The following is a 16,240-nucleotide window of genomic DNA, read 5'->3' as shown; positions in this document are numbered from 1 at the left end:
ATCTGACTGTACACCTTTGCATATACAGTCACATATACAGTATAAATAAGGTCAGCGATCTGTTGGCCCATTTTCCTCCTGCATCTACAGTATATGAAGCAAAACTCTTGGACAAATGTGAGAAACACTCTAGTAATCTTACAAGAAATACCACTTATTGAACTATGCTGAGCACAGGTCAGTTCGCTTCCATAGAGGGTTTTTAGGAAGACATAGCTGAATCTGCAGCTGTATCATTAGTACATCTGCTGCCAGCTCTTATTGTACGTTACTCACTGTTCCCTGGCAATCATCATTGCTTAAATGGTAATGCAATGTCCTAGCATAGTATTCTGTCTGATTTAACAAATAATATGAGATTGTGAATGTTTCGTACTATGCGCACAGTGGAGATCCACATATTAAATTTTCATATACCCAATGATCTCTGCTGCACAGCTGCGTTTCTATCCAGCAGTCCTTCACTTGAGATGAGGTGGAGAAAAGAGAGAAATTAAGAAGAGAAACAAATGACTTGCACAGGGTTCAACACTGGTCATGATTGCTTGAGAGAACTAATAGTGGGTCTTCTGTCAGTTATTTAATCCATTATAGCTTTAGGAGATGGTTCTTTGCTATCTCTGTGCAGTGTGGACTGACGGAAGAGAGATAGAGTGGGAAAAAGGCACAAATAGAGCCGAGTGAATGAGTTCTATTTAGAAGTCGATTATGTCCTTCCTATCCCATCACTTATTTTTCCAGGCTCATGCACTTTAACCCTCTCTTTCCAGTCTTTTGAATATTATGCCGTGTCCTAACCAGGCGCAACACGACAAGATTGCAGGGGCAAGTAATTCTTTTGTCCTCATTGAATGCAAAATGCTGTGACAATGTGAAATAATCACAGCCAATCAGAACCCATTTTATACTTAGAGGTGATTTGTAATTTTTCTATTTTCAAAAGTATGTTAAAATACTTTCTTTTATCCCAGCTAAAAGCTATACAATGTAAGAAAAAAAAAAAAAAAAACATTAATGAGCAAATACACCAACAATCCGTCTTAAAAATGATGTTTTTGCCTTACCCTGATTCACTATGGTAAGCCTATATTAATTATTTATATTTTAGAGCTGTCTGGACAGATTTGGCAGGAAATTGCATACTTTCGGCATTCGTCTGTGCGTGTTAACGTCATGTCCATAAAGAAAAGAAAATAAGGTCCAGCTACTACAGCGCATGTATATGTGCGGTAATACTGTAGGTGTGGTAGTAGATTAAAGCTGAAAGCTTGTAGTCACAACAAATGAGCAACACTGACCATGGATCATTCAAAAAGGCAACCCTCTGGGGAATCACCCATTTTCAAAATAGAGAAACCTATAACTGAAAATAGTCTGCAAGCATAAAGGGAAAGCGACAGAGCCCGTAATAAAACACGAAACAAAATTGAATTGGCTTTTCAGAGGTGCCGACAACTCCAAGATCTTAAAAGATTTAAAACCGACCCAGATATGGAATTTTTCTTGCTGGAAAGGTAAGATACAGTATTTTATTGGATCTATAGTTAGCCAGGTAGCTCTCTTAGTGTGGTAGTTCATTAGATAGCATTAGCCACTCTAATGGGACATTTTATTATGGATTGTGATACTGCAGTGCTTTCAATTTAATTTTCGAGGAAGGAAGGACAATGGAAAAAATTTAACTTTTATACCGGTAACAATGCCAATCTCTAAACTAGTTACTACATTGGTCTATTTGCCTGCTAGCTGAGTCATAATAGTTCATGATATCACTAGCAATCAATATGTGTAATGTCATTGTTGCCTAACTTTCGTAATGCTATTTATTTTAAAACAACTCTTTTCAATAAGTCAAAACAACAGCGGAAGATATGCTACTTACCTGCTCATAAAACATATTTTCGGATAGCCATCTTTCTCTTCATTTCCTTATTTACTGATTTTTTGAGGGGAGGGGGTGAGTTTTGTTGTCGTTAATGACATTCGCTCTGATAAGATGATCACCTGTAACCATGGTTACTCCTCAAACCATCAGATTCATTCGCGCGGAGGCGACGCCCAACTCACGTAATTTCCAAAACAATGTTTCTCCATAAGTAACCTGTAGTTTTATGCTTCAGCTGCTAGAGGGCCAAAAGTTACATAGTAACTACAAATAATACAAAAGTATTTTTTGGAAACAATTAAGGTGATTTTGGACCAGTGGGATTTCACAGTTGGTGAAGCTATCTAGATGTGACAGAAATAGAAATCAAGTAGGTGGCAAAATGTCGCTTGTCGTGGTCACGACTGGTTAGGACGGAAAACATATTAAATGTTCGTATACACTGGCAGTAACAAACTAATTAAATCAAACATTTAATTGTGTTATTTTTTTAATACATTTTAATTAGTATTAAAACCAAACAATTGCAATACGTTACTTGATAGCTTACAGAAGCCCTAATCCGCAAAGCGAAAAAAAAAATAAATAATAATAATCACTATGTAAAAGTATATATTTTTTAGGTGTCTTAGTGCCTTGCTCAGGCACTTTTTTTTTCTCTCTGATTTTTTATTTTTATTTTTTTTTTGTTCTCTGAATTTGTTTCTCTCTGATTTTTTCTCTCTATTTTTTTTTTCTGTCTCTGAATTTTTATATTTTTCTCTAAATTGCATAATTACTGTATCCAACGGTGAATCATTGTATGAGCTCTAATTTTAAAGTAATATTTCACCTAAAAATTATTGCAATTTACTTACCCTCATATCTTTCAAAACCCATATTACTTAATTTTTTGATGCAGAACACAAAAGAAGTTTTTATGAATATCCTGCTCCATCTTTTCACTACAATGGCACCTACATAATGCAAGCAGGTAGGAATGCCTGCTAGCAACCAACAGCATAGAGACTCAGCAGCCTTCAGAAATGTTATAACTGTGTATGTGAACAGCCCTTAACATGGAAGAGATAGGATTTATCACGTATCACTATATCTGGTTGGGACAATTGTAAAGTCTGCAATTGTGTGCAGAAAAGTACAGTATTTCCTCTTAGTTTATTAGGCAGTGCTTTTACACTTATTAATTGAGATGCTATTTAATTTGCCTGGAGTGTTAAAAATTGTAAATTCCTAGCGATTGTGAATTCAGGCCAGGCAGTTCCTTCTCCACTTCAGTCACTCCACATTGACTTCACCTTGGTCCTGGTCTTTACCTCACATGCTAAAATGATAAGACAAAGAATCTGAGGTTTTACACTCTGTCTATTCCAGTTGCATCCCTTTGACAGGGATGATCAGAGCTAGTTATGTAGCATCATGTGCTTGCTATATATTACATGCATAACTGTCTTACTAGTAAAGGCTTTAGGCAGCAGTGGTCATGTTCAGGTTACTCAATCTACCAAGTGTTAAAGGAATAGTTCTGTCATCATTTACTCATCTTTGTGTTGTTCCAAACACCTATGACATTCTTTCTTAAGTAGAGCACACAATATGGAGACAAAATCCCCAAGTGTAAAATCTCTTGAAGGCCTTTCTTTGACCCACCAATCAATTCCCACATCTACGCCCACACAGATGGCCCCAGTAGATTAATCACCTCAAGGACTGCTTACTGTTGCATGAAAATGTTTGTATGCATATTTGGATCCTTAACAGACTGATGGGCTTTTGGACCTTGGGGGGGGGGGGTGGATAAAGATCATCACAATGAACTCTTGCTCTGCATGTTTACTCTGTACTCTTGCAGTGGTTCAGGAACAGGCAATTCAACCCCATAACTTCTAACTTTTGTTAAAGGGGTCACATCACATAAAAATGTCCTTGATCATTTAGATAAAAGAGTTAATTGCTCGGTGGAAACATACTGTAACCTTAAGAACTCAAAACTTCCTCCATAGTGAAAAAAGACTAAGCTGTAAAAAAAAAAAAAAAAAAAAAGGAATTATAACAAAGCTGGTTGCTCCGTATTTTCACAGCCAGATTGTGAGATAAAAAGTCAGAATTATCTCTTTTATTTCTTTTATTTATTACATGGCGGAATCTGTCTACCATATAAATACACAGCAGCAAAACAGACAGTTTAGTAAGTTTAGTAACATTCTAAGGATCAGAGAAAGGGTGGAAAATGGTCATGGTTACTCCAATATTACTATAGTAAAATCATGGACAGGGTTGGGAGGGTTACTTTTGAAATGTATTCCACTACAGATTACAGAATACATGCTGTAAAATGTAATTTGTAACATATTCCGTTAGATTACTCGAGGTCAGTAACGTATTCTAAATACTTTGGATTACTTCTTCAGCACTGGTAGATTTTTTCACTTGTTTTGATATAAAAACTCTGGCAGTACAGTAAGACAATATACACATGTTAAAAATACATTCTCTGAAAAACCAAAATATCATATTCAGTGTTGTTTCTAAAACAAGATCAATCAAATCAAATCAAAAAGATATTTAGATATTGTTACAGGAAAGCAATACAAAAATTATCATCAAGAATATGATTTTTGCCCTAATATCAAAGAAATTATGATCCAACGTGAATTTTCTCGATAAAAAAATATGATCGCACCTGATAACATGTGCATGTAAAATGGCTAGAAATAGCATTTTAGCTTAGCGTAAAGCTGACAATTTACACAAGGTTTATTTCTATTTCTTGTGCTCCAAACTTACTTCAAACTTACTTCTCTGTCTGCTCGTATAAATGTAACACATCATAAGAAAGTGTTTCACCGCTGTTCAATTGCACTTTGGATCGCATCATTTATATGTATAATTACATGTATTTCATTACTCCCCATCCCTGACTATGGATACATAACATTTAAAATAATATAAAAGAAGATATAGCCTCATGGTCTTTCCTTTATTAATTATCACATATTTGTATTGATTTCAGGGTTTCTTGTGTGTGGTGAGAAAACGAGCACTGTTAGAGGAATACTTTATTACTACTTTATTCTAGCCTTGCAATAAAAATAGCAGTAAGGTTTGGCAATTTGTTTGTTTACACTTAGAGTAAAGTATTGTATGTAAAGAATCTTTTCATGTGATATTTTACTATGAACTTAGTCCAAACTATGAGTACAGACAAACGAATTGCCGAACCTCAATGCTATTTTTTAATGCCTGGATAATATAACAGGCACAGTAATATAAATCTTAAATAATGTACATTAAGACAAAATACCAGTTATATTATATAATATGAGGTGTCAACACATTACATACATATTCTAAAAAAAAAAAAAAGAATGTGTTTACAGCTTCGATATTATTTATTTACTGCATTTTTGCATTGAATTCAGAGTGTTTGTGGGTGAAACATGTAAAAGAGCACAGCACCTGTGTTTGCCAGTTTATTAGCACCACCAACGAGCTGGATTGTGCAGCAGCAGCGACTCCGGAATAATGACAAATGCTCTTATCTCATTGGTAAGCAAGTTTTCATTGCAGTCCAAAATTTTTTTTTTTTTAAAATGCTCTCCATAAAAAAAACTAAAAAAAACTAAAAAACTTTGTATTGTTGGCAGACAATTTAAGTACAAGTGAATTGAAATAAAGTGGTAAAAAGCAACAATAAAGTTATTATTTTGCTTCAAAAAACAAGGCAAAGTCCTTTTAAGGCTACACCGGGCTCAAGTGAATCAGTGGATCATTTCTGTGAACTAGATCATTTACATGAAGCATTCAAACAAACTAACCAGTTACCAATGCTAGATATGAGGGATTTGTTTATTTTAACTGGTACATTTACATGAACTGTCAGAAAGAGCCAATTCACTTAAATGATTTGGTTTTCGCAGCGCTACATGAGAGAGAGAGAGAGAGAGAGTTTGATTACTCCCTCGGCTCCACTGCTGCATTCGCAAAACAATGGACCCGTCAGCGCTACTCATCGGAAAATGCAGCTCCTTGCGGGAAAAGCTACACCATTGTGAAAACAGCTGAGCTACTGTCACACTACATCTCTACTTATAGTAAATTACTCCCCAACACTGCACAGTAGATTTTCATTTTTTAACTTGGTTAAAAAAGGGATTTCTTTACCACATGTCATTTGAACAGTTATAAGACAGGGTTAACATACCAAAGTTACTAAGTTGACCTCCAATTGATCTTTTAACATCCCTGTGATAAGTGCTCCTCCATTAGCTCAGAATAAAAGATGTAGTAAGAGGGTCAATTAAACTGCTCTGTTGTACAAGAACCTACTGGTCTCACATCGACGAGACCTCATCAAAATGGCTGACAGATGCATTAAGAATGGTTTGATCTATGTCAGATAAATTAGGCCCCTTCTTAAGCTTTCTGACAGTAAGCTGATGAGAAAAAGTCACACACCCCATACACATAAAATATAACGAGGCCTGAGTCATAGTCCTGCCTTTCAGCTGACACCTCGGAGAGCAGAGTCTGATATATCCACTCTTTCATGGAGACCTTTTTCCCACAAGGCCACGGAAAGAGGTTGTCTGCTATGGTGCAGTGTCTTTATAAGACGCATTGCAGGGTAAAAAGTACTTTTAAAAGCGTCAAGCACCCAAGGTTTGGGTTTGTAGCATTCTAGACTAGTTTTTTTTTAGTCCTAGGTAAAGGCTAATCCTCTTCAAATGTTGGCACTTTGGCCCTGTTGAATTTTAGAAATGAAACTGCCTTAAAAGTACTCTTTTCACTAGTTTATTCAATTTGCCTACTAGCAGTGTCCTACAGTGTATGTAGACACTCAGGGGAATTATAGCTGTGACCCAAAATACAGGATACACACTAAACTAGGGTTGTCCAAAGTCCAGCCCACGGGCCATCTGCGGCCCTCCGACTGCTCCGATGCGGCCCGCGAGAGACTATAGAAATAGAACTGAATTAGGCCCGCTATGGAGAAATTATCTGAAATTCGTATTCTGGGTACTGGACGTCACTATCACATGCAGCCGCTATTCACAGCGCATCTTCTCCACTAGTGGGGTCTGTGTTGTCACCATCAACTTCATCCACTGGCAGAGTTCAGTGGGTTTTGAATACTTCTTTTTTCCAAGGATGAAGCACTATGCAGAAAGAATGATGCATTTATTGAAGGATTGACATCAGGTTAGATACTTTACTCATATACATGTTCTTGTTAAAAAGTCCCGATACCTCACATCACACAACTGAGTAGAGCTGCTGTTGTGCGAGCTGCTGAACAGAGTTTGAGCGCGCACAGAGACACACAAACCGAACTCTTCCAGAACGTCCTCTGCAGCACTGGGAAGTATACTGTAATTAATTGGTTCATTCTGATATTTCATTGAAACAAGAAAAAAGATTCACGCCATTTGAGTGAGGACATACTGTACTGTAGAAGAGAGTATTTAAAACACTTGCACATGAACATCTATAAAATAAAATAAAGTGCAATAATTTTGATTATGTAACAACAGAACAGAAGTTATAATTGTATAGCTATAAAGAGTAATTCCTTGAAAAATAAAGAGTAATTCCTTGAAAAATAAAGAGTAATTCCTTGAAAAATAAAGAATAATTCCTTACATCACTTCATAAAGTGATAACATGTGATCTGATTCTGATTATTGTGGTGGGTCACACCCAACACTCAGTAGCAAATCTATATGTTTTTTGCAGTGCCACTGAATGGACGTCAAAAGATAAAAATGTGAATAAATGAGTATAATATTTTCCATAAAACCATCACTGTTCCATTATAAGAGTTATTTGTGAGTGAAATACCTTATCCTTTATTTACATGTAGGCCTACACAAGCATACCATAGAGCACAAATTATGATTAAAACTTGCATAATATTAAGCATACAATATAAAGATTATATTAAGATTATGCATAGTGGCAATCAAGTAGCTTCTAGCCATTTTTTAAATTATTACAGCAATGCGGCCTGCAGCACCTTCTTTTTTTCTGCATTTGGCCCCCAACCGAAAAAGTCTGGACACCCCTGCACTAAACCATATGCACTTACACCATACACTATGCACTCGGCCATCCAGTGTATGAATTTTCAAAGTGTAGTATCATCCCAAATGGAGCCCTAATGCTTACTACACAGCTGACGGAAGAGTTGTTTCAAACCTACGCCATGTGTTGTTGCTAGCTTTAGCGCATTAGTCAAACTCAGTTTAACACTAATATTTAAAATAATGTAAATATTCACACAGCGTGAGTTGATAAAGCATTTAACTCACATCCGTAAGGTGCTGTGATGTAAGGTAAAGTTTCATTAGTTGACACATTCACCATTAATTACAATTATTTGTCAGGCCAGCATCCCGGCCAGGTTACTCCAGCTCTTCCATGATGATGAAGACGTTCATCATCCGGGTATTCATAGTACTCTTCTTTTTGTTGCAAAGTTTGTAACAAACATTCTTTTTGTTACATACTACTCATACTACATACACAACAAAATGTTTTAGAATAGTTCAAAAGTGTGTGCTTTGGGACACACCTTATGTCACTTTGTTCCCTCTGAATCTTCATGATCAAATTTAATCTCCACCACATTTCAGATAACCATTTATTCTTAAGTGGAAAGGACAGTACTGGAAATTATATTTTAAACATTTTGGGGTAAAATGTCAGAATCATTTGTCTTGCTTAAAGCTAATTTCATACCTAGCATTGTATGAATCCTAAATACACACACTTAGGCTTTATAATATTTTCACACTTTTTGCATTATATGCAGTTCACAAGTTATATTTACCTTGATTTTTATTTTTTAATTCCTCACATATTGTCTCTTTGGTAACTAGGTACCAGGGCCATTTCTAGCTATAAGGTGTATAATCAGCAGTCCAAGCCACCAGGGGGCCTTATATATATATATACAGTATATATATATATATATATATATATATATATATATATATATATATATATATATATATATATATAGTTATTTATTGTTATTTATTGTCATTTCTTTTTAATTTGTATAGTTATTTGTTGTTAATTTATTTAAATTTTTTAGCATTTTGTGTAATTAATATATTCCAATTTGAGGTAAATGTAACTTAAAATTCCAAGTAGGAATTCACTTAGGGCCCCATTATGCTCAGAAACAGCCCTGCCGGTACACTTACATTTGAAGATACTTGGAGCACAGTTGCTGGTTTGGTGGAAATTATGCCACAACTGGGGAACAGTCATAATTTATGTACAAATAATACAGATAATTTTTAATACATATTTAAATGCTTTGTTTATTTCACTCTTTGTTTAGATTGTCATAGTTTTTTTTTTTTGTTTTGTTTTTTTTTAAATATGTCAAAATTTATATTTGAGGATGTATTTTCATGTTTTAGGTCTGAGTCAAGGGTGAAACAAACAAAAACAAAAACAAAAACAAAATCTATGCATAAAAGGCATTTGAAAAAATAAATGAAGGAATAATAAAAGTTTCTTAGATTTGATGTGGCCTTTATATATGGTAAATGTAAAAAGTTGAAATCTGTTAATAAATATCAACCCTTGGGACATTATAGTGCCTATTGTTAAAGGCACACCCTTTGTTAAAAACACTGAAACTCTGAAACACTGATACATCTAAGCCTTTTTAAACTGTCTAGGAAACCAGCCTCGTATATCTAGTTCTAAAATGCTCTATACGTAAATTATTATTATTATTTTTTTTTTCTTGCAATTTTATTATTTTGGTTTTCTTATTGTCTTTCTTCTGGTGATTTCAGCTTAATAAGGCTTAGCTACTTAGATCTCTTTTAAAGGATTAAGATGATCTTCTTATTATATGTTGAATATTTTGCCGAATGCAACTTGCTAGGAGAAATATGATTTCATTTCTGAGATGGGGGGTTAATTTGTATGGTACGGATCAGGCTTAGTCTCAGCATGATAATTTCTTTTAGAACGGAACAACCCAATCAAAACAAAAGGAGGGAAAAAGAACATTAACGTAAAGAGAGAATGGAATGGCTAAATGGATATGGAAAAAATGCGGCTACATGCTCCATCTTGTAAAGATAAGCAGCACCATAACCCTGCCCTTACTCCTAAACCTACCCGTACCTCAACCACAGTAGCAGGAAGTGAGGGAATTTTGCAGAACAACATAATTACACAGTAAATACATAGTCTTGTATGTATTTAATGTTAGTACATAGTAGTTAAGGCCACCTAATATAAAGTGTGACCAAACAAAACAACAAAAAAATTATCTGACAATTTGGAATCTGTGGTTTTCCAAGTTATAAGCTATTTAAAGATTCACTTAAAAATTTGACTTCTCAACACAGAGAAGGGGTTTGAAAACCACACACAAATTAAGTATCGTCGCTACTTTTAGTAACAAATAAATTGTTACATCCCAACACTGCATACATCTATGGCCCAAATAATAAAGATTACAATAAGGCAGGCATGAATTGGTAGTGTGAAAAGTATGACAAGCAGACTCGAGAGAGCCTGAAGCTTCGAGTCAGAATTGTTGTTCATAATTGTAAGTATAAATTCCATTGAGGTGTCATTCAGTGCCATACAGATCTAAAAAGTTGCCCTGAATGCAAGTGAAACCATTTGGTGACAGCAGTACATTGCAAAGCATGCTAAAACTACAAAGATGTGCCTCTCAAGTGAGCACAAGTGGATCAGTTAGAAACCTTTGGCTATACACAGTTGAATGAATTGGAAAAAATTCAGTAATTTCTCAGGTAGGCTAATTTCCATTTAGAAACCTCAGTCAAAGACAGAGAAATAACAAGTCATTTGATTTTAACATGCTCTATTTTATCTCTAAAGGAGACATTGTGCCCACTCTCTCTGTGATGTCTTAATTCTAGACGAATCTAGCTGAGCAAAAGAAGACATTTAAATTTAAATTACCTTAGCCATGGAGTGCTTGATTTAGTTTTCCTTAAAAAGATTTTGTGAGCTAGTATTAGTTTATATAATTAATATGCAGCTTGTACTTGTCAAAAAGTAGTGTGTGCAGAATATTGAACATTGGAAACATCTGGACTTCTAAAAGGATTCACAATAAGGCTTAGACCTTACCGTTCCTGTGAGGTCACCCCCCAACATGCTTTAGCAAACTCGCTCAAAAGAGCCCGACAATGCAATCCTGCTTATTCTGCAAAAACCTGCACCACAGCTCAAGGGGAGAATCATAGAAGAAAAATAATTGTTCTTTATTGTTCAGGCAAATCCTGTGTGAGATGTAATTGAAAACACGCATGTTGAACGTGTCTCGAGCGATGGGAATTGCTTGACATGAGAGATTATGCAGTACATGATTACAATTGCACAAATGCAAATGTGATACGTCTTGATGACTACTATCATGACACTTGTCCTGTGTGGGCGATTGGTCGATGTTGTTCTTGTAATAGCAAGGGAGTCTTGGTAAGCAGCACTTGATTGTGTGTGGGTGATGCTCAGAGGAGCTCTTTGAAAGGGAGTTGTTTATTCGCTCAGCCTGACACTGAATACTGTAGAACTGAATTCTCTTTTTGTTTGTGTTCCTGTCCCTTCATTATTAGCCACATGTCTGTAAAATAAAAATAAATTAACTCAGATAACAAATACATTAGACGAATGTGGCAGACAAGTAAAGCATTGATTAGACAATACAAACAAGTGGCTTTAGAAGTCAATATACTGTTTGTTTTATTTACATATTATTTGACATAAGCCTATCATCTGCCTACAGTCCACAGCAATCCATTTTACAAATGGTTAAGTTAAGAGTTGTTCTCAGAGGATGCGTTTTTGCATTCCCTCTGCACTATTTTTGTTGGTTTGTGTACACATGAGTCAGACAGACGCTTTTGGAGCGTCTCACTTTGTCTTCGTCATATTGATTTTGGAGCGTCTCGTGGCATATACGGCATGTTTTAGGATATTGTGTAAAATTAAACATAGTTTGAAACTTTGAACATGACGTGTCAATACCCCTGCATTTGGAGTTGTGCGCAGTCTGGCTGCCTTTGAATGCAAGAGCACATTCTGATGTGTGAGGCTCATTTTGTGCTACCTAGTGTGCCTGCACAGCTGGAGTTGCTCCTACTGCCCCCTGCTGACTGCTACCAAAGACTATTTAGCAGAGATGGCCCACTTCTATTAAAATGACAGATTTAGAAAGAAAGTCTTGCCTTACAGGTAAAAGAGCCAATCACCTTTTAGATACAGACTTCATCTGTCAATCAACTCGAGAACGCACATGCGCATCAGCTATAATCTGAGGTAAAGAAACATAATTTATGATACCAGTGTTGTCAGATTTTACTGCTGATTTGAAAAATGTTCTTTGATCATAATCTTGACATAAATGTTTCCCCATTTAAGTAGATAGGAGCTGAACTTGTATGCCGCTTGTTTACGTAGGAAAATAGATACCCGTGAGCATTCCAATGATGGCGTGTAGTGGACTGACTTGCTAAAAAGACTTGCAAAAATATGAAGTGGTACTTCAAGCTTCAATTGAGCACAACAGTTTTTTTTTTGTGGAACCTTTTCAGCCGTCTGGGTTCCAGAAGTATTTTACCCTTTTATTTTTTGCATAGGCTTTTCATAAAATCCTCCACAAAGAGTTGGAAGCCATGAATGAACCCAATAGGCTCCGAGGTGGATCACAACATTACAAACTGTGTTTTGACGCAAATAAGTATTTGAAAATCAGATAAAAAGGCAAAGGTACAAGACTGTGTAATTACCGTCTTTCATGAGCATTGTGAATGATGAAACTGAATAAAAACAATAGAAAATTATAAAACTATTGACTTTAGGTTGTTGATTATAGTATAGAAACAATGTATTTTATGTTCATTGCAAAATATTCTGATATGTACAAATATATAAGTAGTTCAAGGGTGAAGGAAGACTGACTCGATTGCACCATTCACAGTGCATCATGGGAGTGGGCGGTTCGCTCCTGGACTCGTTTCGTGGGCTTTGTTGGCCGCAGTTCTCTGATTAGTGGGTCTTTCACTGCTGTACCATGGGCAATGTAGTTGTTCACCAGGAATTCCGCTATCAAACATAATTTTTAAACAATGAAGTTGAAATAATGCAGTCGGATGGCTTCAATGGAAGCATATATTATCGATGAACAACTTCGGAACAGCAGGTCTGTCTTTCAAGGTTTATAAGTTATCATTGAAAATCAATTTGTCTATGGAAAACAAAAAAAGAATGGCATTTTACTTCCAGAATTAGTTGCGCTCTAGTGCTCCGATTCCTTATTAGAGAATTTATGCATGGTCTGGGGGCATGATTAACTGTGTAAATTGTTTTTACGTGTCATGTTTTAAATAATTAATCACACAAAAATGGTGTGTTTAATCAACAGCTAGAGTTTAAACACAATAAAATCACTGTGAAATTCAAAATATTGCTTACTTTTATATTCCAAAAAAAAAATAAAAAAATGCACATACAGTATTTTGTGAATAAACACCCACCCTAGTGCAGAGACAGGATTTTAAGACTTTATTAGTCTTTTGTTTTACTTTTGCCCTTCTCAATTGGCAAGAGGTGTTACCTAACATCCTAATTCAAAATGGAGGTATCCTCAAAAATCACTTTTGTCCAATTTCTTGCTGTTTCTTTAAGGTGTGATTGGGCTCAGCTAGATTTGGGCCATCTCTATGCCTCATTACTTTACTGTGAGCAAAGAGAATAAATGTGTGACTGCAAAAATGGAACAAAAATTTTCACTTTGAACATCACATTCTCATAAATGTGTACTCATCCCTGGCTGGCAGAGCACAGTAACTCGATGTAAATCACCACATGTTGCCTTCTCCCTCAAGGCAATGTCATTATTTGTTAAAACTATACAGCACAGGTAAAAATGGAGTGTGCTTCATTTGCTTTATACTGGGAACATTCAAGAGAACAGTTTCTCTTGTTTGTCCTTGCCCACCCTTATATACTCGCTACTCAATAACTTTGATGCTAGGGATATTAATGATTGGCCTCATGGGTAATGTGTTAAAAAAACACACACACACACAGGTTATAACTTCCCATATTAGAACTTTATGCACACACACACACACACACACACACACACACATACACGCACTGCCAATTATTACAAAAGCTTACAATGGAATATGTGTGTGAGATACACTGGCTGAAAGAAATGTGAAGTCATGCAATGATAAAAGGGCAACCAGTTGGACAGGACTACCAATCTGAAAATGACCTTCATATTGTGCTATTATTACATCACTTAATAATGTGGGGGGGGGGGGTGTAGTATTTTTGAGTACGAGCACATTACAGTAAAGGAATATTCCAGGTTCAATACAAGTTGAGCTCAGTCGACAGCATTTGTGGCATAATATTTATTACCATAAAAAATTATTTTGACTTGCCTCTCCTTTTCTTTGAAAAAAGCAAAATCTGGGTTCCAGTGAGGCACTTACTATGGAAGCGAATGGGGCCAATCCGAAAACGTTAAAATACTCACTGTTTCAAACGTATAGCTGCAAGACATAAACAATATGTGTGTTAACATGACTTTAGTGTGATAAAATCACTTACTAACCTTTTCTGTGTAAAGTTATAGCCAATTTTACAACTTCATTGCCATGACGATGTAATGTCAACAAACCCTAAAAACCTAAAATGACTGTAAAAATTACAATTTAAACAACTTTACAGCTCAAATAATACAAGAGTTTTAACAGAAGAATTAATGTAAGTGCTTTTATAAAATTATAAACTTCACATTTCTGCCTTTAAACCCTCCAAAAATTGTCCACATTCACTTCCATTATAAGTGCCTCACTGTAAAATCAATGTTTTTTTTTTTTGTTTTTTGTTTTTTAATGGAGGTACGAGTCGAAATTATTTTTTGTGGTAAACAACATTATGCCACAAATGCTGCCAATTGAGCTTAACTTGTATTGAATAACTTGAATTTCTTTAAAATCATGATGTGGTTGCACATACTGTACATGGCACTTCTAAGACCAGTTTGAAAACATAAGAAACATTTTGGTGTTTAAACCATTTAAATCTAGAAAATCAGTTTTTCATTTTATCCATCTTTCCATGATATGTATGCGACTTTTCTCATGCACGCACTCTCTCTCACTCTCTCTCACTCTCTCTCTCTCTCTCTCTCTCTCTCTCTCCAAGCATGCTTGTGTGTGTGTGTGTGTGTGTGTGTGTGTGTGTGGGCGGGTTTGGATGGTTTACAAGGACCTTTTTTAGGTTACAAACTGGTAATAACAAGGGTATTATGCTATAAATGTGATTTATGAGGACATCTCTAGTGTTCCCATAATTCAAATTGTTTTAAATGTAAAATGTTTTTTTTTTTTTTTTTTAGGGTTAGGATAGGGGTAGGGTTAGGGTTAGGGTATAGAATCTATAGTTCATACAGTATAAAAATCATTATGTCTATGGAGAGTCCTCATAATGATAGGAGTACCAACGTGTGTGTGTGTGTGTGTGTGTGTGTGTGTGTGTGTGTGTGTGTGTGTGTGATCCATTATTATTTGAATGGTTAGTTCTAATTAAAAAAAAAACAGCAAGAAGAGAAAGAAAGAAAACCATTTGAAACTAGCTCTTTAGTTTTTTATTTTAATTATTATTATTTCATTCATCTTCTCATGATATAAGCAGCATTTCTCTCTCTTTCTGCACGCTTCTGTTTCAGCAAAAGAGTGCTTTCATAAGACTCACACTGGATGGTCATTGTTGTTCTAAACACTGCGACTCCAAAAATCATATGTGTTATTTGTAAAGAAGATGCTGGAAAAAAGGATAGGAACAACACAGGATAAAGCAATCAAATGAACATCGAACTCTAAGGCCGCATTGCCTACTCCGTGAATGCCCAGAACAATATGCATAAAATAACACAGTTAAAACATAAATACATTTTCATATGTGTTAGCTGGGTTAGATAAGCTACGCCCTGGTGAAAAATAAAAATAAATAAAAAATAAATCCTAAACTGTAATTTTTAATAAATAAATCGCTAAATCAATAATAGAATTGCATGCATATGCAAGCACAAAACTACTGTATCGGTACTAAGTATCAATCGATACCTTAAACTAACTACTTGGTACTGGTATGTGTGCATCTCTAATTTATTGCATTATAAACAAACAAAGAGAAAAATAATAACAATACAATCAAACCAAGTGGAATCTGCAAACAAGTGAGGCAACAGCTTTTCTCAGAATTGAGAAAATTTGCAATTTTTGTAATTACATTTAACCAGCTGGCCCCAAGATCATTTTAACTGGATGT

Source organism: Myxocyprinus asiaticus, chromosome 3 (genome assembly GCF_019703515.2).
Source record: "Myxocyprinus asiaticus isolate MX2 ecotype Aquarium Trade chromosome 3, UBuf_Myxa_2, whole genome shotgun sequence".
In the NCBI taxonomy this organism is placed as follows: domain Eukaryota; kingdom Metazoa; phylum Chordata; class Actinopteri; order Cypriniformes; family Catostomidae; genus Myxocyprinus; species Myxocyprinus asiaticus.
Note: the sequence above shows the minus strand (reverse complement) of the source record.